At 37.7% G+C, this 27,686-nt stretch overlaps 1 long non-coding RNA gene across 1 annotated transcript in view; it reads right to left on the bottom strand.

Annotated features, from left to right (window-relative positions):
* Positions 1-4,726: 4,726 nt before the first annotated feature.
* LOC109547513 (uncharacterized) overlaps positions 4,727-27,686 on the bottom strand; it is a 268,139-nt gene continuing 245,179 nt past the window's right edge. Inside the window, exon 3 of the long non-coding RNA XR_012329812.1 lies at positions 4,727-14,999. This is a non-coding gene — a long non-coding RNA (uncharacterized lncRNA). The remainder of the gene's footprint in view (positions 15,000-27,686) is intronic.

Here is a 27,686-nt window from a genome sequence, read left to right as displayed (position 1 = left end):
GAAGACAGCTGGAATTTTTGGCCTGCCCTGTAATCTCAGAAAGTTCCTTCAATACCCCAAGATCCAATTTCTTCACTTGTGAAACATGAATAATCAAGAACAGCTATTTCATGGGTTAATTGTAAGGATTCAGTGGACACATGTTTGTGGAATATTTAACACAATGTCGGCTTCTAGGAAGCATTTAATAAAGTTACCTATCTTCATAAATATTGGCTACTTAAAATGAAAATATGAATCCTTATTTTTATTTGTATTTTGTTTTCCTGGCTTTTTTGACAAATCTGCTAGGTATGCATAAACATTTATCAGTTTGAAGTCATCTCTTTTTGTAAAATGTATTGAAGTATATGTAGGACAATGATGTTTGATGTAAGTTTTCTCTAGATGGTGAGATTATAGGTGATTTTTAGTTTATTCTATTGCTTATCAATATTTTATGTAATTCTGATAAATATGTATTAATTTTATGATAAAATAATTATTATATTGTACAAGAGATTTTCAATTAAGAAGGTTTGAAAACCAGAATACACTGCTATAGGGCTCAAAGGTGTGTAATACAAGGACAGATTTAAAATGCTCAAGACTAATTTCAACATATCATAAGGTCAGCAAATCCATTTTCCCAGATGATCCTCTTGAGAATTTCAAATGTTTGAGTGACCTTTTTTTAGAACTGCTTGAATTGTTGTTATTTTCACCCCTTAACATGGCTAATGGGTGACTATAACAGGGAAAGTATTAGCTCTGCCATTTTCTTGTTGTTTGTTTTGCTTTTATTTTTGTGGTCTCTTCAGGTCACTTTATTGCCAGAAATTTTTTTTTTTTTGGTTGCTTGCCCAAGTTTTGAGCATTTGTGTTTTTAAAATTTGAAAATATAGTTCATAAATAAAGCCATTCAACCAGGGACAGAGAAGCTACATCACAGTGCACTTAAATCAGCAAATAGGTGGGGAAGCTCTTGTGACAACTTTCCTTCATGAAGTGCTCACCTTCCCTTGGAGGGAGAGCATCATAGATGGTGGAAGACAGGTTTACCTGGCAGAGGGTGAGGAACACTGACAATACAAACATCAGTGATGTTTCATACCTTTTTAACTTTTTAAATTAATATGTGTATGTATGTATAGCAATTGTATGTGTATATATATATACGTGTATATATATGTGTATATATATATATATATATATATATATATATATATATATATTTCTTACTGAAACAGTAGAAAATCATGCTTACACTTTCAGATGTGGGCATTTCACTTTGGAAACTATTGTGATGAATAATTATTGAGCAACTACTATGTTCCAGGTACTGTACTAGATACTAAGACACTCGGCAAGTCAGATGAAAAAGGCAGTTGGCAAGAAGAGAAGCAGAAGGAGATGAAAGAATATCAAAATGGGATGAAGCTAATTTAGACATTGTGGTCGAGAAAGTTCTCAAAGGGGAGTGATGTGAATGAAGGCTTAGCCCTGAAAGATTAGATGCCATGAGTCACGGGAACAGTCAGGGTTGGGAAAGAAAAGGGTGTGTTGTAAGGAACTTTCCAAGTCCAATGGGCCTGTGATGTAGTGAACAATGAGAGGAATAGGCCAAGAATGGGTCAAGGAGGTGGGTGAGGATGGATTATAACACGTTTTGGAGGCCACTGAATGGGTTTTAATTTTAATCTTCATGCAGTGGCCAGGGCTGCATGGAGAACGGATTATAGGGATCAACAGTAGAAGATGTAAAACAAAGTTGGAAGCCATCTGTTTAGAGCAGGGGAGAGAGGATGGATGCTTGGGTGAAGGCACAGGATTGGGGATGGATTTGGAGAGTTTTCTGGAGACAGAACATCCAGGACCTGCCAATAGATTGAATACATGGTAGAAGGAAAACAGAGTTGTCAAGGATGATGACTAAGCATTTGGCCTGAGCAATCAGGTAGATGTAGAAGGCCAAGGCATCTACATTTATTGAGATGAGGAAAATTTGGGGAAAAATGTGCTTCGGAGAGTAAGTCAAGAATATGCTTTTACTTTGGAGGTATCTTCACTATTTTCATGTGGTCACGGTTTCATGAGCTTAGACTATGTCAAAACTGATCAGGCTACAAATGAACTTACCTACAAAACAGAAATGGAGTTACAGATGTAAAAAGTAAACTTATGGTTACTGGGGAGTAAGGAGGGGATGGATAAATTGGAAGATTGGGATTAACACGTACACAATATGTATGTGTTATATTTTATACTATACATAAAGTAGATAACTAATAAGGACCTACTGTGTAACGCAGATAACTCTACTCAATACTCTGTAATGGTCTATATGGGAAAATAATCTAAAAAAGAGTGGATATACATATATGTATAACTGATTCACTTTGCTGTACACCTGAAACTAATACAACATTGTAAATTATTCCCCAATAATTTTTTTTTTAAAACCTGAAAAAAAAATAGAGTATGCTTTTAGCTGGATTATGATACTGCCTTGGTGGTGAGTTTAATGTCATGTGCAAGAGAGAAATTCAGATTTCTGTCTTGTGTCATTGGATGGATAGTGGTACAATTCACGGAGAAACAGGTTTCTCCTACCCTAGCCTGGTGAGATAACCAGGACTCTATTTTCAGAGCAGGCCTATGAGACATTTCAGAGAAGATGCTGTGTATGAATTGGGGCCTGCAAGTTTGACCTGCAAAGGAGAGATCTGGGCTGGAGTATTCATTTTGGAATCAAAATATAGAAATGCTATTTAAAGCAAGGGAAGTGGATGATGTAACTTGGGGAAAAAATGTAGAGATAGAAGGAAACCTGGTAGCAAGACAGTAGCAGCATTTGTAGTTAAAACAAAAGAAACAAACAAAAACTCACTTCTATTCCGGAACCTATGTCTCATAGAAAAATCTTAAAATAAGCTATCAGGCTTTTATGTAAACTCCAGTTTGTTTGAATAGCATAACTATACAGGAGAGCATGCATTCTTCAAATCGCATATAACAATTTGAAAACTTTTGGCTACTTTCAGAGCCTATGTCACAGAAGCAGCCTGATCCTTTGTAACCTGATTTCTCTTGTTCTCAGTGACAATACTTTATTCTAATTATAGTTACTGTAAAACGATATCATTCACTACCTGCCAGGATCTTTGGTAGATGTGGTTAATTAGTATCCATCCTCCTTCTGTGTACCTGCCTCTTATGCAGAATACGAAAAGTTAAAATGTTGTACTTTCCAGTCCCCCTTACAAGCAACAGTAGCAGTGAAAAATTAGATTCCTCCAATGAGATGCACCAAGAGGCTGAAGTCAGTTTACTGATGATTCTGGCTGTTTCCTGTTGGGAAGTTGTGGAGGTGCCAGGTCAGCCTTGAGGATGTTGAGAGACCATGTAATAACCTATATGGAAAAAGAATCTGAAGAAGAATATATATATATATGTATTAATATATATATTAATATATATATAAAAATTATATATATATATAACTGAATAACTTTGCTGTACAGCTGAAACTAACACAACATTGCAGATCAACTATACTTTGAAAAATATAAATTTTAAAAAATCCTGGAGGTAAGTAGGGTATCAATCGGAATTAAATTACAAAATTTTTGATGGAGGAGATACTCAGAATCATCAATTTTTTATCATTTAATTTAGTATAACATATCTATTTATTATGGCCTTACAGTGAGAAGTATAGCCGAACTCAGTAGCCAGTGCCCAATTCCACAATTTATGAGGTAATTCCTAGGTAAAAATAAGTGACTTGCAGTCAAAATGAACAATTCACAGGATTGTGCTTAATGCCCTTATTCATTACACACAAATTGAAGTAATTTATTTCTAAAAGCACTTTATTAGCAGAAAAAGGAAAAAAGATTCATTTATGTAACTAACGCATAATAAAATTGTCGGGATCATTCTATTAGGAGAAACAAGCTACCTTCTTAAAGACACAAATAGATCCCTTTTGACGGTTAAAATATTTGATAAACTTGTGATTTATGGCATCTCAATTGGACAACCTAGGAATGTAAAATGTACCCTTTTCAGACTTTGTCATAAATATTCAGTGTTCTCAGCTCATAACCATTATCTTTTATTGCTATATTTCAGAAAATATTGAAAGAAGAGGGATTTGTGGCCGTCAGAAGTTAATCTTAGTGTTTTCTTACGTGGGAATTAAATAGAACAGATATATTCCAGACACAGCACGGTGCCGAGCAGATATCAGGTGATCAGTCATTATATGTCAAATGAATAACGACTTAGGAGAGTCTAAACAAGACAAAAATATGTGGTTTGGAAAATCACAACAGATGAGCCTAGCCCCAAAGATTTAAATACAATTATTAAGCAGGCGTTATGATAGAGAGGACCTAAATGGACTTTGAAGCCAGTTAAATTGTCTTGGGTTCCCAGACATGTCCTTTATATAATGTATTACATTTGCAAATCATGAAAAATCTATAAGCTTGAGTTTCCTCATCTGGTAATAGGGATAACAGCACTTTCCATGGATGGTGATGATAAAGATTATACGATAGGTGCTCAAGAAACAGTAGTGATAAGAATTACATGGGCATTTTTTTTAACATCTTTCTTTATTGAGTATAATTGCTTTATATTGCTGTGTTAGCTGCTGCTGTATAACAAAGTGAATAGGCTATATGTATATATATGTCCCCTCACTCTTGCATCTCCCCCCCACCCTCCCTATCCAACACCTCTAGGTGGACACAAAGCACCGAGCTGATCTCCCTGTGCTATGCAGCTTCTTCCCACTAGCTATCTGTTTTACATTTGGTAGTGTATATATGTCCATGCCACTCTCTCACTTCGTCAAAGTTTAACATTCCCCATTCCCGTTTCCTCGAGTCCATTATCTACGTCTGTGTCTTTATTCCTGTCCTGCCCCTAAGTTCTTCAGGACCATTTAAAAAAATTTTTAGATTCCATATATATGTGTTAGCATACGGTATTTGTTTTTCTCTTTCTGACTTACTTCACTCTATGACAGACTCTAGGTCCATTCACCTCACTACAAATAACTCAATTTGGTTTCTTTTTTGGCTGAGTAATATTCCATTATATATATGTGTCACATCTTCTTTATCCATTCATCTGTCAATGGACACTTAGGTTGCTTCCGTGTCCTGGCTATTGTAAGTAGAGCTGCAATGAACATTGTGGTATAAGACTCTTTTTGAATTATGGTTTTCTCAGGGTATATGCCCAGTAGTGAGATTGCTGGGTCATATGGTAGTTCTATTTTTAGTTTTTTAAGGAACGTCCATACTGTTCTCCATAATGGCTGTATCAATTTACATTCCCACCAACAACACAAGAGGGTTCCTTTTTCTCCACACCCACTCCAGCATTTATTGTTTGTAGATTTTTTGATGATGGCCATTCTGACTGGTGTGAGGTGACACCTCACTGTAGTTTTGATTTGAATTTCTCTAATGTTTAGTGATGTTGAGCATCCTTTCATGTGTTTGTTGGCAATCTGTATATCTTCTTTGGAGAAATGTCTATTTAGGTACTCTGCCCACTTTTGGACTGGGTTGTTTGTTTTTTTCATATTGAGCTGCATGAGCTGCTTGTATATTTTGGAGATTAATCCTTTGTCAGTTGCCTCATTTGCAAATATTTTCTCCCATTCTGAGGGTTGTCTTTTTGTCTTGTTTGTGGTTTCCTTTGTTGTGCAAAAGCTTTTAAGTTTCATTTGGTCCCATTTGTTTATTTTTGTTTTAATTTCCATTTCTCTAGGAGGTAGGTCTAAAAGGATCTTGCTGTGATTTATGTCATAGAGTGTTCTGCCTATGTTTCCTCTAAGAGTTCTATAGTGTCTGGCCTTACATTTAGGCCTTTAATCCATTTTGAGTTTATATTTGTGTATGGTGCTAGCAAGTGTTCTAATTTCATTCTTTTACATGTACCTGTCCAGTTTTCCCAGCACCACTTATTGAAGAGGCTGTCTTTTCTCCATTGTATATTCTTGTCTCCTTTATCAAAGATAAGGTGACCATATGTGTGTGGGTTTATATCTGAGCTTTCTATCCTGCTCCACTGAACTATATTTCTGAATTTGTGCCGGTACCATACTATCTTGATTACTGTAACTTTGTAGTTTGTCTGAAGTCAGGGAGGCTGATTCCTCCAGCTCTGTTTTCTTTCTCAAGATTGCTTTGGCTATTTTGGGTCTTTTGTGTTTCCATACAAATTGTGAAATTCGTTGTTCTAGTTCTGTGAAAAATGCCATTGGTAGTTTGATAGGGATAGTATTGAATCTATAGATTGCTTTGGGTAGTATAGTCATTTTCACAATGTTGATTTTTCCAATCCAAGAACATGGTATATCTCTCCATCTGTTTACATCGTGTTTAATTTCTTTCATCAGGGTCTTATAGTTTTCTGCATACAGGTCTTTTGTCTCCTTAGGTAGGTTTATTCCTAGGTATTTTATTCTTCTGGTTGCAGTGGTAAAGAGGAGTGTTTCCTTAATTTGTCTTTCAGATTGTTCATCATTAGTGTATAGGAATGCAAGAGATTTCTGTGTGTTCATTTTGTATCCTGCTACTTTACCAGATTCATTGATTAGCTCTAGTAGATTTCTGGTAGCATCTTTAGGATTCTCTATGTATAGTATCATGTCATCTTCAAACAGTGATAATTTTACTTCTTCTTTTCCTATTTGGATTACTTTTATTTCTTTTTCGTCTCTGATTGCTGTGACTAAAACTTACAAAACTATGTTGAATAATAATGGTGAGAGTGTGAAACCTTGTCTTATTCCTGATTTTAGTGGAAATGGTTTCAGTTTTCACCATTAAGAATGGTGGTGGCTGTGTGTTTGTCATATATGGCTTTTATTATGTTGAATTAAGTTCCCTCCATGCCTACTTTCTGGAGAGTTTTTTATCATAAATGGGTGATGAATTTTGTCGAAAGCTTTTTCTGCATCTATTGAGATGATCATATAGTTTTTAATCCTGCAGTTTGTTAATATGGTGTATCACATTGATTGATTTGCGTATATTGAAGAATCTTTGCATTCCTGGGATAAACCTCACTTGATCATGGTGTATGATAATTTTAATGTGCTGCTGGATTCTGTTTGCTAGTATTTTGTTGAGGACTTTTCCATCTATTTTCATCAGTGATATTGGCCTGTAGTTTTCTTTTTTTGTGACATCTTTGTCTGATTTTGGTATCAGGGTGATGGTGGCCTCATAGAATGAGTTTGGGAGTGTTCTTCCTCCTGCTATATTTTGGAAGACTTTGAGAAGGATAGGTGTTAGCTCTTCTCTAAATGTTTGATAGAATTCGCCTGTGAAGCCATCTGGTCCTGGGCTTTTGTTTGTTGGAAGATTGTTAATCACTGTTTCAATTTCAGTGCTTGTGATTGGTCTGTTTATATTTTCTATTTCTTTCTGGTTCAGTCTCAGAAGTTTGTTCTTTTGTAAGAATTTGTCCATTTCTTCCAACTTGTCCTTTTATTGGCATACAGTTGCTTGTAGTTATCTCTCATGATCCTTTGTATTTCTGCAGTGTCAGTTGTTACTTCTCCTTTTTCATTACTAATTCTGTTGATTTGAGTCTTCCCCTTTTTTTCTTGATGAGTCTGGCTAATCGTTTATCAAATTTGTTTATCTTCTCAAAGAAACAGCTTTTAGTTTTATTGATCTTTGCTACTGTTTCCTTCATTTCTTTTTCACTTATTTTTGATCTGATCCTTATGATTTCTTTCCTTTTGCTAACTTTGGGGTTTTTTTCTTCTTCTTTCTCTAATTGTTTTAGGTGTAATGTTAGGTTGTTTATTTGAGATGTTTCTTGTGTCTTGAGGTAGGATTGTATTGCTGTAAACTTCCCTCTTAGAACTGCTTTTCTGCATCCCACAGGTTTTGGGTCGTCGTGTCTCCATTGTCATTTGTTTCTAGGTATTTTTTGATTTCCTCTTTGATTCCTTCAGTGATCTCTTTGTTATTTAGTACAGTATTGTTTAGCCTCATGTGTTTGTATTTTTTTACCTATTTTTTCCTGCAATTGATATGTAGTCTCATAGTGTTGTGGTTGGAAAATTTAACTGATACAATTTCAGTTTTGTTAAATTTACCAAGGCTTGATTTTTGACTCAAGATATGATCTACCCTGGAGAATATACTTGAGCACTTGAGAAGAAAGTGTATCTGCTGTTTTTGGTTGGAATGTCCTATAAATATCAAGTAAGTCCCTCTTGTTTAATGTGTCATTTAAAGCCTGTGTTTCCTTATTTATTTTCATTTTGGATGATCTGTCCATTGGTGAAAGTGGGATGTTAAAGTTCCGTACTAGTATTGTGCTACTGTTGGTTTCCCCTTTCATGGCTGTTAGCATTTGCCTTATGTATTGAGGTGCTCCTATGTTGGGTGCATAAATATTTACAATTGTTATATCTTCTTCTTGGATTGATCCCTTGATCATTATGTAGTGTCTTCCTTTGTGTCTTGTAATAGTCTTTATTTTAAAGTCTATTTTGTCTGATATAAGAATTGCTACTCCAGCTTTCTTTTGATTTCCATTTGCATGGAATATCTTTTTCCATCCCCTAACTTTCAGTCTGTATGTGCCCCTTGGTCTGAAGTACGTCTCTTTTAGATAGCATATATACAGGTCTTCTTTTTGTATCCATCCAGCCAGTGTGTGACTTTTGGTTGAGGGCATTTAATTCATTTACATTTAAAGTAATTATCGATATGTATTTTCCTAATCCCATTTTCTTAATTGTTTTGGGTTTGTTTTTGGTAGGTCGTTTCCTTCTCTTGTGTTTCTTACCTAGAGAAGTTCCTTTAGCATTTGTTGTAAAGCTGGTTTGGTGGTGCTGAATTCTCTTAGCTTTTGCTTGTCTGTAAAGGTTTTAATATCTCTGTCGAATCTGAAGGAGATCCTTGCTGGGTAGAGTAATCCTGGTTGTAGGTTTTTCCCTTTCATCAATTTAAATATGTCCTGCCACTCCCTTCTGGCTTGCGGAATTTCTGCTGAAAGATCAGCTTTTACTCTTATGGGCATTCCCTTGTATGTTATTTGTTGCTTTCCCCTTGCTGCTTTTAATATTTTTTCGTTGTTTTTAATTTTTGATAGTTTGATTAGTATGTGTCTTTGCATGTTTCTCCTTGGATTTATCTTGTATGGGACTCTCTGTGCTCCGTGGACCTTGGTTGACTATTTCCTTTCCCATATTAGGGCAGTTTTCAACTATAATCTCTTCAAATATTTTCTAAGTCCCTTTCTTTTTCTCTTGTTCTGCTGGGACCCCTATAATTCGAATGTTGGTGCATTCAATGTTGTCCCAAATGTCTCTGAGACTGTCCTCAATTCTTTTCATTCTTTTTTCTTTATTCTGCTCTGCAGTAGTTATTTCCACTATTTTATCTTCCAGGTCATTTATCCATTCTTCTGCTTTAGATATTCTGGTATTGATTTCTTTAAGAGAATTTTTAATTTCATTTATTGTGCTGTTCAACATTGTTTGTTTGCACTATAGTTCTTTTAGGTCCTTGTTAAAAGTTTCTTGTATTCCTCCATTTTATTTCTAAGATTTTGGATCATCTTTACTATCACTACTCTAAATTGTTTTTCAGCTAGACTGCTTATTTCCTCTTCATTTGTTTGGTTTGGTGGGTTTTTACCTTGCTGCTTCATCTGCTGTGTGTTTCTATGTCTTCTCATTTTGCTTAACCTACTGTGTTTGGGGGTCCCCTTTTTGCAGGCTACAGGTTCGTAGTTTCTGGTTTTTTGGTGTCTCTCCCCAGTGGCTAAAGTTGGTTCTGTGGGTTGTGTAGGTTTCCTGGTTGAGGAAACTGGTGCCTGTGTTCTGGTGGATGAGGCTGGATCTTGTCTTTCTGGTGGGCTGGACCATGGCCAGTGGTGTGTTTTGGGGTGTCTGTGAACTTAGTGTGATTTTAGGCAGCCCCTCTGCTAATGGTTGGGGTTGTGTTCCTGTCTTGCTAGTTGTTTGGCATAGGGTGTCCAGCACTGGAGCTTGCTGGTCACGGAGTGGAGCTGGTCTTAGTGTTGAGATGGAGATCTCTGGGAGAGCTCTCACCAGTTGATATTACATGGGGCCAGGAGGTCTCTGGTGGACCAGTGTCCTGAACTTGGCTCTCCCACCTCAAAGGCTCAGGCCTGACACCTGGCCAGAGCACCAAGACACTGTCAGCCGCATGGCTCAGAAGAAAAGTGAGAAAAAAAGAAAGAAAGAAAAAATAAAATAAATAATGTTATTAAAATTAAAAATTAAAAAATATATTTTTCAAATAAAAAAGTAATTAAAAAAAAGAAAGAAGAGAGCAACCAAACCAATACACAAATCCACCAATGATAACAAATGCTAAAAACTAAACTCAGATAACCATATAAATCAGAAACTAGTCAGTTCGCATATAGCAAACCCCAAGTCTACAGTTGCTCCCAAAGTCCACCTCCTCAATTTGGGATGATTCACTGTCTACTCAGGTATTCCACAGATGCAGGGTACGTCAAGTTGATTGTGGAGATTTAATCTGCTGCTTCTGAGGCTGCTGGGAGAGATTTCCCTTTCTCTTCTTTGTTCGCACAGCTCCCGGGGCTCAGCTTTGGATTCGGCCCCGCCTCTGCGTGTAGGTCGCCGGAGGGCGTCTGTTCTTCTCTCAGACAGGACGGGGTTAAAGGAGCAGCTGATTCGGGGGCTCTGGCTCACTCAGGCCCGGGGGAGGAAGGGGCGTGGAGTGCGGGGCGAGCCTGCAGCAGCAGAGGACGGCATGACGTTGCCCCAGCCTGAGGCGCGCTGTGCGTTCTCCCGGGGGAAGTTGTCCCTGGATCACGGGACCCTGGCAGTGGCGGGCTGCACAGGCTCCCAGGAGGGGAGGTGTGGACAGTGACCTGTGCTCGCACACAGGCTTCTTGGTGGCAGCAGCAGCAGCCATAGTGTCTCATGCCCGTCTCTGGGGTCCACGCTTTTAGCCACGGCTTGCGCCCGTCTCTGGAGCTCCTTTAAGCAGCGCTCTTAATCCCCTCTCCTCGCGCATCAGGAAACAAAGAGGGAAGAAAATGTCTCTTACCTCTTCGGCAGGTCCAGACTTTTCCCCAGACTCCCTCCCGGCCAGCCGTGGCGCACTAACCCCTGCAGGATGTGTTCACGCCGCCAACCCCAGTCCTCTCTGCATGCTCCGAAGCCCGAGCCTCAGCTCCCAGCCCCGCCCGCCCCGGCGGGTGAGCAGACAAGCCTCTCGGGCTGGTGAGTGCCGGTTGGCCCTGATCCTCTGTGCGGGAATCTCCCCGCTTTGCCCTCCCCACCCCTGTGGCTGTGCTCTCCTCCGTGGCCCCGAAGCTCCCCCTCTCCGCCACCTGCCGTCTCCGCCTGCGAAGGGGCTTCTAGTGTGTGGAAACCTTTCCTCCTTCACAGCTCCCTCCCACTGGTGCAGGGCCCGCCCCTATGCTTTTGTCTTGTTTATTCTTTTTTCTTTTGCCCTACTCAGGTACATGGGGAGTTTCTTGCCTTTTGGGAGGTCTGAGGTTTTCTGCCACGGTTCAGTAGGTGTTCTGTAGGGGCTGTTCCACATGTAGATGTATTTCTGATGTATTTGCGGGGAGGAAGGTGATCTCCACGTCTTACTCTTCTGCCATCTTTAAGGTCCTCCTACATGAGCATTTTATAAAACCCAGAAAACTGAGTGTTGTCTTTGCTTCTTTAAATAATAAAGCAAAGTTTTTTCTGGACAGCTCTTTAGGTGCCTCTGGCTCTGCCCTGTGATTCCCTTTCCTCCGTGCATGTCCTTCACCTCAACTGCTCCTTGGAAAGAAGATTAAATTCAGTACTATTGTGAATTCTTTCCGCAATTTAATTCTCTGGCATAGAAAGAGAAGTATTAAAACGTAAAGCCATTGCTTCTTTAAATTCAACCTTAAGAGGGTATGTTTTTTCACATTTAAAAATTATGTTGGGGCTTCTCCGGTGGCGCAGTGGTTGAGAGTCCGCCTGCCGATGCAGGGGACACGGGTTCATGCCCCGGTCCGGGAAGATCCCACATGCCACGGAGCGGTTGGGCTCGTGAGCCATGGCCACTGAGCTTGCACATCCGGAACCTGTGCTCCACAACGGGAGAGGCCACAACAGTGAGAGGCCCGTGTGCCGCAAAGAAAAAAAAAAATATGTTAATGAAGGTTAATTGTATGTACATGTAAATATTCATGCCAAATGTGTTCATCCACATATATCATTATGTATGTTTTCCATTAAGTGGGTGTCTCATCACATGGGATGTGGGGCATCCATGTCCCTCCAGGACAAACAGAAAAGACCAAGCGTGGCAACTGTGTAGTGAGGAGTGACACTGGAAATGAGGAGGAGACAGAGGAATTTGGCTAATTCTCAACATGGGTTTGAAACAAACTCTTCATTTTAAAGCTGCAACTATATCCCTAAAATGCTATGTAAAATTTGACATTTCTTAATTTATTAATTCTGGAGTTCACACCAAGATTATAGCAGATTCTGAAAGAAAGTGTCTATTTGCCATCTTATCATCTAGTGAATGTCATGGTGATGACAAAAGAAGCACACATTGTTTAATGTTTGGAGTTCAATCCAAAAGATATTAAATAGAAGTATCTAGTGTGTGGGAAGCACTGTAGATTAAAGTTAACTTACTCATATTTATTTTCAAAATGCATTTATTAAAAACTAATTACATATGTAGGTTACTTCTACTAATTCTAACAGCAACACATTTCCAAGGACATCAGAGTTTTTCCTGAATCTAAATATTAAAATACCAGTACCTATTTAAAAGTAACTTTAAAAAATTTTGCTTATGGCATAATCACATGTGGCACAGTACAGTAACCAATGAAAGAAGAAACCAATGAAAGAAGGAATAAAATTCATCCAGGACCCATGGTGCTAAATAGGGTTTTTAAATGAACTATTAAAAAGCAATAAGGAACTAAATATACATATTCTATTTCTTATGTATCATCATAAGAAATTTGGAAGAAGTGAAATCAGCAACTGAATTGGTAGTTGTCTTGTACTGTTGTGCCTTAGTTGTCTATAAAGAGTTTTATTGCTATATAAATATACGATGAAATTTGGAATGATAGTCCCATTAGGCAGTGTAGTGAATAATTAGTAAACTCAGGAGTACAAATTGAGTTACACTTCTGCAGAGATTTCAAGAAAGCAGCAGCAATGAAAAAAAAAATCATCATGCGGAGAATGTTAAGATCTAACTCACACAAACAAATATATTTCACCCAAAGTGAAAAAACAAAGAAAAATATGTGGGGGTGCCAGTGGTATTGGTACTCAGGGGACAGCCAAGCTAAGCAAGAAGAAATGGATGAAATCACAAAGTAATGAAAATAAATATTTTCAAAGGACCAAGTTCATGATATGTAAAGCTGAAGGCTCATCACTGGCCTGGGTCAACCCCAGTGAGATGTGAATTTCTAGAGGATTTAACAACCTTCACACGTGCTGGTGAGTCCTAACCAATCAATAGGAAATACTGTGTGATAATCAGGGGACTGTATGGCCTGACACAAGAGTAGACACGATGCAGGGGGTTATAAACAAGGACATGACAAATCTTCAGTGCGATGCCCCTACCTTGTGTTACTTTCATTTTTAGAGAAGACCTAATAATGAGAGAAATCACTCATCTCTTGACGTGAGGAGAATAGAATAAGAAATTTGATTGATATACTAGTGTTTTCTTTGTTAAAAATCTTAGATTTATGCATTCATTCATTTTAAACTTTGGTTGCATTTCTTGTTCTTTTATTGAGACAGCAGAGGCAGGTGTGCCCGATCCAGTCATGAAACGTGAGTAGCCAAGGAATAAGGATGCATGAGATGGGAACAGGGAAGAGGGGCTGGTTCTGCTCTCAAGATCTTTGCAGCTCCCCTCCACCTGCCTTTCTATTTATAGCCACGTAGAAGTATTGATATAACTCTGAGGGCCTGTTAGTATGTATCTTAATATATATTAAGCAATATATTGTGGGAACATCAAAAGCATTTTGCATCAAAGATCAGCTACTTGAAGGTTCATAATAATATCTATCCTATGTTGTACATTCATGTCAACAATCTAAAGCTTTCCCTAGAATAGGGAAATAGAAGGAAAAAAAAACAGTTAGGAAAAATATTTTTATTCCAAGCTTAACATTTTTTTGTGTGTGTGGTTAAAACACAAAATTATCAAGAGTGGCATTTTCACTGGGAAAGGGAAGAAATTTGGTGTGGTTGGAGTTTAAGTTTTATGAGAGAGAATGGCCAAGGAAGAGCCCAAAGGTGATGGTGAGTGGGAGACCTTGAAGGTTTTCCATTCATAAGCCAAGAAATCTAGGCTTTACTTTTGAGCCTGAGGGAGGGTGGGGACAGCCAAAGTTATTGAAGTGACAGATTCCACTTTGGTTTAGAAAGATATCTGCTGATCGTGAAAGAATAGGTTGCAATGGGGAGAGGCAGGAAGACATCGGTTTCAGTGGTCCTCGTGAAAGGTGACTTGTGATCATGGAATTGAGAAAAAACAGTAAGAGAGCATGGCAGTATTCATTGGCCAGTCGGGTATCGGTGATGATATACGAAAAATGTCAAGGAGTAACAATCTGGGCAGTGACATCATTAGCCACAATTTGAGAATGTCCTTTCGATAGAATGGATTCAAATAACATTGATCACATGAAAATTCAGTGCTGTGATTTCAGAGAACTAAGACCTTTACATACCAAAAATAAAAGTTGAACGTCCTTTTAACTGTGGTTCTCCCCACAGAAACTGGTTTAAACAATAAAAACAAAAACAAAAAGAGTAGCATTTTCATAATGTTAGTGAATGTGAGCGTTATAAGCTACAATCAATTGATTTTTAAAAGAGCACCACTTACAGATGTCCATGTTAACAATCTTCTTCTTTTCCATTTTGTCCAGTATCTAATAGAATGGCTTCAGTTCCTCATTTGTCTAGGAAGAAGCTAGACAAAGATTGTCTGCTTGAAAATTGTCATAAAATATTGCCCAGTATTATAGTGGTCTAGAGTGATAATTCTTTTTATGTTTCTCTTATTTTATTTCTATGCAATAAATTTCCCAGATGGATATATCATCAAACCTGCCCCCAAACTTATTAGGAAACATCCTTTAAGTTTCCTTGATTGGATTTAAAACTTTATCAGTACTTCTATACCCTTTATATCTTTATACCCCAAAGCAGTAAAATTATCAAACTACAGAGAATATATACTTAGAAATTGACATTATATACATAATTATATATAACAATTACAGTTATTATATTTGTATATAATTAACACTAATATGTATATTAATTTAGACATATCTCTTGTGGGAAAGCATGTATTTCCTCTCAAGAGAACCCCATCAGTCTTGGAAACTCTTTTCGTGTACGTTATGTTATACTCCACAGTAGATGCAGGGAGTGGGTTAAGGAAAACACATCAGTAGAAAAACAAATGTAAAATTTCTTTCCTCCAACTTCCCTTCCAATTCAGCCACTACCGAACTAAAGGCAAAAAGACTGAAAAATTAAACACTTTCTCTAACACTGTCCCACCCAGCTAGTGTGAGACTGAACTTTTATTTATTTGTCAAGATTTGAGATATGTATGAAAATCTAGATTGTCTATGCTTTTCTTTGTTTGGTTCTAAAGATTTACATCATGACCTACTTATCAAGAGCTCTGAGGTAGGTCATTGTAAGTTCAAGTGCAAAATAGGATCTCCATTTGCATTTGAATTGCCTCTATCCTCAAATAACCAATCAAGAAATGTCTACTTTTGAAGGGCAGGTGGGTGGGAAGAGAGATTAGTAAATATCATTTAATTCCAGGTGACGTTCCAGACCCTCCCCCACATACTATTTTTCAAACTGGGAAAAGAATGAAGGAGTTGAGTGATTATTACTGTCCTTGCATTTGGAAGACAAGGAAATAGCCATGCAATCATCTTCCCCAGTTCATTTCCCTGAAAGAGAAGATCAATTAGTACGGTTATTTTCTTTGGTGTATGGTAGTCTTACAGAAAGTATGAATGATTCTTGTCATTAGCTTAAATATACACCACATTATTCCACAAGATGCTCCAGTACTATGCATCATAAAATTTTATCATGCTTGTTTAATATGAAAGCATAAATGATGCTAAATTTTATTTCCCATCTGATCCCCTAATATTTCATGTTAATGATTAATGTTAAGATCATCGTTTAATCATAATCAGTGAGCTAGAATTAAGTGGGGGGAAAATAGATGTTTTGTTGTGCCCTGTGTCAGAATAAGTGTTGAAATGTTAAACAATTTTTCATCAGTGATTGAAAGGGAAAAATATAAAAGCCACACTTAATAGAAATGAAAAGAAGCATTTATAAAATTTGATAGTTTTCAGGATGCAAATATACAATTTGGCATGCATTAAAAAGATCCTAGTATGTATTATAGGATTTGTATACCTTGCAATGTATTCACTGATACTAATAACCATAGTGGCATTTAATTAATAGACTGTATTCCTATTAGTTATATTGAAAGTGAGAATAAAATTGAGCTCAATCTCTGGCTTCTTTAAAAAGACTGTGTAGGAGACATAATGAAGAAGCACAGTCCCTACAGCTTAACCAAACTGATCCATGTATGGTTATATTGATGCTATTATAACAGCTAATTAATGAGCAGTTAGTAATTGCCATTTGATCACCACAGGGCCAAATCAAATGCACTATTTCAAATGGCCCAAATAATGTGATACGCCATTTCTTCATTTTGTTAATTTATTAAAACCGATGTAAACATTTGGTCAATAATGCTATCAACAGGGTCTTCAACTTCAAATATCACAATAAGATCTACTTCTTATAAAAAATATTTAATCTAAATGATATCAACATTGTGCCCATTCTACCCCAGAGCATAGCATGGCTGCATTCCATACTTGAGTGCCAGATATGTTGTCTGGCTGCTCTGGGATTAAGATGCATCCAAATAAAAGCAAATGCTTAAAATATGTGGAGGTCTACGTTCAAAATGCAATTCTCTGTAGCTTTAAAAATGAATAGGACCCTCCATAAAGAGAACCACAGGGCAGCGGGAGATTTTGAACATCTATATGTAGCCACCGAGCGAAGAGCCATTTTTCCTCCACACATCTCTTTAATCACGTTTGTGGAAATCGGCATTGAAAGCCAGGTGGTGATTAAGCTGAGACTCAGACCCCAAATTTTCACAGTCAGTGCACATATATGGCATTTTGGCTACTTATATTTCTGACCATCTGTCAGAAATGGCAAAAGGCCCAATTCAAAGTTGCTGGACCCGAGCAAGTAGGAGTCAGATGGTTATGAGTTTCAAGGGATGTTTTAAACCATAAGTAACACTTGTCAATTAAGGATCTCTGGCATTCAATCAAAAGGTATATAGTATTATACTTCCTTTTGCATCAAACTAAGTAGTGTCTAGATAATATCATATTACCTAGCAATGAAGTAAATAACTGGGAATATCTTGAAACCATGGCTAAGAGTATTACTTCTGGATTTTTGCTTTAGTCATTACCTCCTTTAAATAGTTAAGTTTAAGTATTTTCCTGTTCAATAATGAACCTACGTTAATTAGCCTGAATTGGGCATAGGGGTGGGATTCGTGAAGTTGGGGCCACAGTCTAAAATGGAAAGTCCAAGGGACTTCTCTGGTGGTCCAGTGGTTAAGACTCAACGCTCCCAATGCAGGGGACATGGGTTCGATCCCTGGTCAGGGAACTAAGATCCTGCATGCCTCATGGCGCAGCCGAAAAAAAAAAAAAGTCCAGGAACCTGGAAATCAAGCCCTGTGGATTCTTACTCTTTTTTGCCTTTATAAGCTTTTCAGCAAATCAGTTAACAGGTCCAAGTTTCATTTTCTTCATCTTTAAAATGAGGTAATTAAGCTTAATAATTGCAAAAGTCTTTTTAGCAGTAGTACTTTATGATTCTAGAAAGCATAGAATACTCTCCGTTCCTCATTGCCCACCTCAATGCTCTTCTTTGTGTATTTTTTAAACTCCTTCCCCTCTGGCCCAATCAGGCTTATTCCCTCCTTGTCATTCCTGTAGCACTTTGTTTATAAATCTGCAGTAATTTCTCGTGTAAATTCATGAATGTTATGATCTGTCCCTGCTAAATATATTGTGAACTGTTCAAGAGCTGACACTAATGTTTTTTCATCCCTATATTTAATATGGTGCTTGGTGTGTAGTAGGTATGGAATAGATATTTATTACAGTAAATATAGATAAATACAAATAGGTGAAACATTAAAGTGCAAATAAATAACTTTAGAAAAATAAAACCGTATGCACACACATTATGAAATTTTTTGCAAATTTCAACACTCTGGGATGACTATATCTTGCCCTTAATTCCCAGGGAATGAGTTTGTGAAATGATAAAACGTATTGCTTTTTAAAATTTATGCATTGATAATAGCTTCTAAGATGTGTCCCTGCCAACATTTTAATGAGGTGAGAAATCTTACATTGTTTTAGAAGCTGTAACTAGTTATTACTTTCTTCACAGAGACCTTTATATCCCTCTTTCTTCTTTCTAGACCTCATCAAAACTTGCTTGGGTTCCATTTCCAGACAAATGTATGGTCTTCTCCTACCTGCTGTCAACCCTGTTCTCTCAAGGATGCCGTATGGTCAGCATCCCTGTGTTCGCTCTCATCACCTGCATGGCGGCCAGACCAGAGGGTCCTGGGCACATCACCAGGCCCAGCCAGCCTCATATGCAGAAACTTACAGACCTCCTCTGAGTGTGGCATCCCTTGTAACAGATTTTACTGATGACACTAATTCCTAATATTCTGTGATATGGGTAAATGTGGTAAGTGATACAGGTGGGATTTGAACCCAGGTCGTGCCTTTCTCACAGCTCAGACTTCCTTCCACTGGTTGTTCTTTCAACCATTTGATCTGTTGACAGTTGTCTGTATAATTGGAAACAAGCTCCTGTGTGGTAGTCGTGAGCTTACTCACTTGGTACCTGGCAACCTCAGGTTCAAGATGAGAAAGGGGATGATTGAGAACCTTGTAGGTCACACTAAAGGAATAAGCCTGGTGAGACCGTGGTATGAAAAGCATCGTGCAATTCTCATGAGCAGAGTTCAAGGTGTAAGATCAAATATACACACTACTAAACATAAAATAGATAAACAACAAGGACCTACCGTACAGCACAGGGAACTACACTCAATATTTTGTAATAACCTGTAAGGGAAAAGAATCAGAAAAAGAATACGTGTGTGTGTGTGTGTGTGTGTGTGTGTGTGTGTGTGTGTGTGTGTGTAACTGAATCGCTTTGCTATAAACCTGAAACTAACACAACATTGTAAATCAACAATACTTCAACTTTTAAAAAAAGTGCTTGGGAAAGCAAAAAAAAAAAAAAACTAAAATGAGATCAAAGAACAGCATTACTTGTTGGATAAAATAATAAAATTCAAATGCTTCCAAATTACTTTCTTGAAGAATATAATTATTAAATGGAACTATGCTTTCATTTCCTAAATAAATATTTCATAAAAGGATCGCACAAGCCTTTCTTTGCATTATGTGTTACTGAAGGTTGGTCGAACATGTTGAATATTCAACAATAACGGGTCTGTGATGCAAAATGGTAATTTTGCTAGAAGCCGTGTTTTCTTTAGAGTTCTTCCTTATTGAAATAAATTCCCTTATCCTAGGCTTGATTCATTTTATTTTTACTTTACTTTCTTAAATGGCAATAAGAGAACTTTGGAGGCTAAATTATGAGGTTCGTGTTATAATATGCCTTATCATTTTTAGTCTCCCTCAATTTTTCTAAATAGACATAATCTATAACATATAGAATTTGTGGGGGTTTTGTAAAGAACAGAAAATATGAATCTAATTTGAACTTGGATCAACATCTGAAATAAAATGTGGGAAAACTAGAAATATGCAGTTTAAACCAGGACCTGAACTTTAGCTGAAAAACTTTGGGTTTCTGAGAAGGAAATATCAAAACTGCAAGGAAGCAGAAGTGATTTAATCTAAACAATTTCAGTTTAAACAGATAGTAATTAAAAAAAAATAAAGAAGGAAAAATACGGAAAAGACTATGAAATATCTTTCCAGAAATTTTACTTCCCCTGGAAGGAAGATACCCTCTTGTGTTTCTTTCCATGATGTTAACATCGTGAAGTTGCCTAACTATTTACTAAGAAAAACTATGCCTCCTGGCTTGTGGCACATAATTTTCCAGATAAAATGGAATGTGGGCTATAGGCCAATGCTTTCATTTATTTCTTAAAATAGTAACACCCTAAAATCTTTACAATGTACTTCAGGTTATTTCCAAACAAGGACCATGTTCCAAATAACTTAGTAGAAAAACTTCTTCAATTCTTCTATGAGAAAACGTGTTAGAGGTATTGGCACACAAATATCATTTAAAGTAGGCAAATGTACATCAAGAATTGACCTTTAAGTGGATATTATTATTTTTATTAGGCAGATATTTAAAAAAAAAACTCACTCAGGGTTTCTTCTTTTAATAAAATCATGCAAAAGCAAATTACATATTAATGTATTTGAGTGTCTTCAAGTGATAATGAACTGTGTAGCTCAACAAAGCATCCATTTAAATGGGCCCAAGGCATTTCATGATGTTGTGGAGTGATGTTTAGGATTTGGATAAAAATGGTTCTACAAAGCTCTAGTTCTTTGCCTAGATTTTTTATTCTTTCTTTTTTTCTTCCTTCCTTCCTTTCTTCCTTCCTTCCTTCCTTCTCTCCCTCCCTCCCTCCTTTCTTTTTCCTTCTTTCTTTCTTTTGTGCCTTTTCAAAGAGATTTAATCACCTTGAGTCTGATTAATTTACCTTCCTTTCATCAGAATGATATTTTGCAAGAGTTGGATATTTGATATCCAGTTATCTATTCTGGACCTTTTTTCTTTATACAGGGAAATGAATATTTTTGCCAAGAGCAAATGGAAATTGAATAGGAAGAGTTTGTGGGTTTGGTCTGCCATTTAGTACGTTCCAAAGTTATAGAAATAAAATATAGTTGTGATCTGAAATTTGTCCATACTTCCCATCCTCAAGGCCTCATGTAAGAAGTGGTCTTTTCCATAAATCTGTCTTAATCATACTTAAAAAGCCTTTACAATAGACCACACACTGCTCTGAACACTTGACACTTGCTAACTTATTTCCTTTTCCTACCAAATCTGTAATGAGAACACTATTATGAGACCCATTTTATAGATGAGGAAGTGTTTAGTAATTGCTCACGGCCACACAGATCTTAAGGGGTAGAGGTGTCCCCAGGAGCTGTGCTTTTAGTCATTTTGCTGTACCAATGCTGGCCCGAGTTTTCAGGTTGGGAGAGTGAGGCCTAAATTTGCTTCTGCAATGAAGCAGCTACAGTGGGCAGCTCATGGATTCCACTAGCCACGTGAAAGTTCTCATTTGACCTGAGTCATGCTCAGGAGTGGACAGTAATTCCAAGGAAAACACGGAGCTTTGACTCAATAAAATCAGGACCCAGGACCTCCCCGAGCCACCTCACGGTTATATTAACACCTTGCTCTGTGGGTGCCTATTCCCAGCACAATCTTTTACAATACTTTCCACAATTTGGAACGTTTAGCAGACACCTCATTTTACCGCAAACGTTGCCCATTTCAGGAATCTAGACAATTCCTAAAGGACTGTTCATCGAGAGTAGGATATGCAATGTGCATAATATTTAAGGCTGGTGAACTACTTGCCCCCTGCATGATTTGGGCCAAGTTGTTCTACTTGGCTACACCGAAGTTTTTCACTGTAAAATAAAGATGATAGGAACACCTACAACATCAGCTTCTTTTGTGGTTCAAAGAAGAGATGTAAAGACCCTCAAACAAGATAACATGCAATACTAAGTACAGAAGGACATGTACACAAAGGGAAAATGTCTGCAGAGAGCCACCCAGCAGAAAATGAAATGTGCAGGGAGCAGCATGTGGTCTGGTCTGCTGTGGAATGAACTCCCGTCTGGGTCATAAGGGAAGACAACAGTTCCACGGGAGGCTTTTCTAGAAGACAGGGCCTGATGAATCTTGTGTGAGGCAATGCCTGGCACAAAGGGCGGAACAGGGAGGGCATTTCCCCCATTGCTTTAGAATAGAGCAGTAGGAAGCCCAGAAGCTTTGGGAGACTCAGTGCTGAGGAGCCTGGGGTGTATGAGGGGCTCAACCCTTGGAAGGGACATTGGATTTTCTCATGGGGGGCAGAGACTGATGGTAACAGGGAGGCCCCAACTTCCAGGGATGTGTAGGGCGGAGGAGAGATGTAGAAGAAGGGGGGCAGGGATGCAAGGACATGCAAGGACTGTGCAGAGAACAGGGGAGACTCTCCTCTGAATTTTCTAGAAATAGCAAGATGAAACCTTGAGGAAAGCAAGCTGAGAGTTCTACTTTTTGTAGATAAATATACATCTGTACACATTAGACATGATCCTATTAGTATCTGCCTTGAGGTTAGTACAGTATATTAGGCATTTGTTTTGTTAGGCTAACTATATTGCAATGTCTTCATGGGTAATCTGATTTCATAAACAGCCCCCAGTATGGGCCCAGCACATAGATGGTTGATCATTTTTCCCTGCTCCGTGCTGTACAGTGCTTTGCATAGCGATCCTAGAATCACCTCAGTCCTCAAGGAAATCTCGCAGTGGTAAGTTATCCTCTCAGGCTCCATTGGGGCTGATTTGGAGCGATTTTATTTTATCTTTCCTGTTTATTTTCTGTACCTCTCCCCAGGTGTTGGGAAGTAAATGTTCTCAGGTTCTTTCTCAACCTCTCACTCTCAGCTTTCTAAGATTTCTGTTTCTTTATCATTCAGGGAGGGTTTCTTTGGGGCTTTTTTTTTGCTATCTTAAGGGTTTTTTTCTATGATACAACATGTGTTCTAACATAAGTTTCCCTAATGCTGTGCAGAATATCCCTGAAAACAGTCCAAATTTGCAGAAAAAAGAAAGGAATAAGAAAAATACATGGTGAGGTGAGGGTGATAGGGATGAATTCTATTTTATTTTTTCTTAAGCTGAAATAGTTAAAATCAAGATCTTGAACTGAAGGTGTACAAAGAAGGGCTTACATAATTAATATAATTAATGTTTGGGGGCTTTTCCTATGTGAAAAAAGTGACACAGTAGTAAAACTTTTGAAATGAGCTGGATTTACACCCAAGTAGAGGAGGATTATGGCACAATTAAAAAGAATTATCTTCCAAGACATTTTCTCTAAACATTGGATGAAATGATCATATTATCAGTTTTAACTGTAATAAATGCCATAAGAGGAATAACATTTTAAAAGAAGAGGAGGAGAAGCTGGAAGAATAACCAGAGACTTCGATACATGAAAGCAGTTTTAGGTCGATGCCAATTTTCTTCATTTCTGTACTGTTGTGCAATTGTTTTCTAGGGTCTCATATCACTGAGGCAATTCAAACTTTGCTTTCCTTTTTGGTGGGGGACGGTTATATTAAATCAGTGTACATTTTCACTTTCTTTCCTGGGACTTTCAAACACATGGGAAAAAAGCTAACACTCTTTTCTCAACGGGAATTGCTCCCACCTAATGCATTTTTCTGCGTTCTTTCTTCCTGCGTTTCTAACTGGGTTGCACCAAACCAGAGTACTTTCCCCAATACATCCAAGAAGTACAGTGCGAATGCGGGCTGGCCCAATCATTTACAACTTCCGCTGCCTTCCTTGTTAGTTTTGCCTGTTCCCTCTCCCCTCTGTTGGCAAATAGATCAATTCGACGTGTCTGCTTTCTTTCTCATGAGCATATGTAAGCACTTATTTATGGGTTTTCTCTTAATGCATTCCATATTAGAAAAGGCCAAGAGTACAACATTTCTTGAAAAATTCAAATTTCTTAAGAAACAAGGAGGTGGCGCGCAGGAGGGACTGTTAACTTGGCAGACGGTGGTTAAAATATTTTGCACAAGGAGCCCCCTGAGGAGCTGTTCATTCAACTCCCACCATTTTGCTATGAGAAGTGAATGTTTCTTCTGGCTCTCAATTGATGGGATTCTTAAAGGTTCTCACAGGTTGAAATAAAGAAGAAATCACTGTTTGGATGTATACTTGACTATCCAGGACTCAATTTTCTCCATTATAAAGAGGATTTGTTTTTGCTTGAACTTCACACTTCTTTTTATATTTTCCCTGTAGAAAGCATAATATATGGAAAGCTTTCATCAATATTCTAAGAATAACGAGAAGGAAGGAACCTCGGGTTTACTCCATAATTTTTTTCCCCTTGTTTGCATTTGCTTGATTTTGGAATACTATTCACTACATTAGTCACTGTCTCAGGAAAGCAACTACATCTTTGAAAAGCACAAAATAAATTCTGTTCACTGAGTGGGTGATTGTTCAAGGTCACCCATTCCTTGTTCTGTCTTGATCGTTTGAATTAGAAGTTCATAATGGTACTGAAATGTGAATGAATTATAAGCAATGGGGCATATTTTGGGGAGTGTCAGGACATATTACAGGGCAATTAATGTTATCCAATAGCAAAGCTGTGTTCCCAGCAGATGTCCTATAATTACTGTGTTTAAAGAGTGTAAGGCTTAAACTAAGATTATAGCTTTTATATTGTCTGCCTTTAGAAGTCATATTTGGAATTTATTCAGTTCATTCTCCTGCCCTTTCTCTTTTGTTCTGATTCTGTCACTTAACGTTTTAATTTAAATGTCGTCTTTTTCTGAATTAAAATAAGTATCAGCAGATGGTGCACAGTATAGGTGTTTATAAAATAGGAAAATTATTGCAGATATATGTTAAATGACTATTGATAGTTTATGTTAACATTATTTACTTGTTACTTATTTCTTAATTTCTGTAATTCAAATGTTTTTACATCTTAAAGAGTTCACAATCTGATATTTCTGAAAGTGTTGTCCGAATTTGTTCACTTTTAGTAGGGTAGTAAAAAACCATTTCAAGAAATGTTGAGTTATATATCATCTATTATCTAGGAACTCCTAATTTTTAAAAGCAACACTTGCTGCACATTTAATTTTTCCTTTCAACACTGACCTTTCATGTTGGCTTTGTTTCCTTAAGTTTTTCAGAAGATTTCAAAATGAGTAGAATGAAAATTCTTCCCTCCCCTGTAATAAGCAGTTTTGATTTTCCAGACGGAGCCTCTGGAAATGGCAGGCCATGCATTGGTTGTTTCCGCTGCGAGTGTATTTGATGCAGCTAACGTGGGGAAAGGCTTTCAAAACTCACTGCAAAACATACTTGGTTTCCTTTTATTGACGTATAGATATGTGTCATTACAAGGCCAAGTGGACTATTTGGAAAAGTATTCTTATTTATACCTCAAGGTCGATTTATTTGGCCAACTGGTAAGTTATCGGAGGACAAAGATAGTGAGTGGATAAGCAGTCTAGCAAAGACTCCTCATTTGTAGATCACTATCATCCTGAACCATATAGAAAGTTTAACAGAGTTAAAAAGACATAAACATAAATAAAGGACGAGGGTTAAGAAAAAAAAATTCAAGCATTAGTATCGAAAGATCTCCAGCTGACAATCAGAAAGGTTTGCTCACTTTCGTGTCTTCCACTGAATCCAGTAGATTATTTTGCTAATACAAAGGCTGCTATGGGAGCTTCCCTGATGGCGCAGTGGTTGGGAGTCCGCCTGCCGATGCAGGGGACGCGGGTTCGTGCCCCGGTCCGGGAGGATCCCACATGCCGCGGAGCGGCTGGGCCCGTGAGCCATGGCCGCTGAGCCTGCGCGGCCGGAGCCTGTGCTCCGCAACGGGAGAGGCCACATCAGTGAGAGGCCCGCGTACCGGAAAAAAAAAAAAAAAAAAAAAAACTATATTAAACATTTCCTGTTCAAATCACTGTGTGGTTCCCCTCTCCTGAGTGGATCCTGACTGATACAGTGGATAAACAAAAATCAAATTATAAACATGGATGAAATTATACTTCCCAAAATTATATTAATGGTAGTTGTCTCTGGACATATTGTCATTGTTGTGTTAATCTGCATATTCTAAGTCCTTATAACGAAAATGAATTATGCTGTAATAAGAAAAATACCAACTTACTTTTCTTAATCCTAAAGTAAAATGTTTTAACCTACATGTAGGCAGTAAAGAATGATCTTCAATTACTTCCAATTATTCAGGATGATTTAATTTAGGCATAGTCACATACTGCATGATAAATTGAGATAAATAATCACCAGAAAACAGAGACTGTGTCCTGTTTCCAGTACAAATTTATGATCCAAAATTGATTTACTGATGCACTAATGTTCATGGACAATTGTAACCAATTATTTTCAAAAATAAAGTAGATGCACAGTAGAAACTTTAGGGTCTCAGCTTTCCCATTCCATGGAAAATTTTATTCCAATAAAATTGGAATAAAATTCCAGTGGAATTCCATGGAAATTTTATTCCAGTAAAACTAAGTATTTCTTCATTGGTTTCAATGTCTAATATATACTTAGGGAGGTTGCAGGGGAGTTTTAAACTTTTTGACATCTCCATTTGAATTTTAGTTAATATGTTATAAAAATCAGCAATTGTACTCATCAGAAATACTCTAATTTTGAAAAAATCCATCATTTAAAACTTTAGTTTCTGTTGATGATATTTTTGTTTGTTTGTTTTTTTGTGGTACGCGGGTCTCTCACTGTTGTGGCCTCTCTCATTGCGGAGCACAGGCTCCGGACACGCAGGCTCAGCGGCCATGGCTCACGGGCCCAGCCGCTCCGCGGCATGTGGGATCTTCCCGGAACCGGGCATGAACCCGTGTCCCCTGCATCAGCAGGTGGACTCTCAACCACTGCGCCACCAGGAAGTCCATTGATGATATTTGTTTTTGAGTTCCAGGGCATAGAAACTCTGAACTGATGAAACTCTTACCCCAGGAAAAGTTAGGAGTTGTACTTTATGCCAGTGTAAGGGTTAGGGAACACCACACAGTGAATATAAAGTAGCCCTTTTAACGGTTGGTTCAGACCATAAAATGGTTTAGAAACATGGCCAATTCCTTCCTCTCAGAAAATACATTACTTTCACCTTTGACTCAACTCTAAATTAACTTGCCTTGTAGCTTCCACATTAGTGAAATCCAGTATTGCTGTATTTTTTAAAACTCTATCATTTCACTGTTGGAAAAACTTAATGGCTGTCACAACCTACATTTTCCTTTGCAATAAAACTGAAAATTACATTATTTGCATTTATGTGGTTCACTATTTCTTAGAGGTAATTATATTACAATCACCATAAGTGTGTCACTAGTATGTTAGCAGTTAATCTGACTTTCCCTGATTTAGCCTGAAATTTCTGCCCTGGAAAGAAAATTGGTAGATTTTTATCAGGGTACTTGATGGCAGCATTATGAATGCAGCAAAGGTGGGTTCTGGGATTAAAACACCATGTTTTCTTTCAAGAATTGAGAATTTCAGGTAACATTTTAAAAATATGAAAAAGGCAAAGGACTAAATGAATTTTGGTAACATGTCATTGTGCAATATCACATATGAAATGCGCAGAACTGATAAAGGGGACCAAGGGGACAATTTAACTGAACAATTTAACTGAATTGTGCCAAACA

The sequence above is a fragment of the Tursiops truncatus genome, chromosome 1 (assembly GCF_011762595.2).
Source record: "Tursiops truncatus isolate mTurTru1 chromosome 1, mTurTru1.mat.Y, whole genome shotgun sequence".
Lineage (NCBI taxonomy): Eukaryota > Metazoa > Chordata > Mammalia > Artiodactyla > Delphinidae > Tursiops > Tursiops truncatus.
This window is presented reverse-complemented; position numbering and strand designations above follow the sequence as displayed.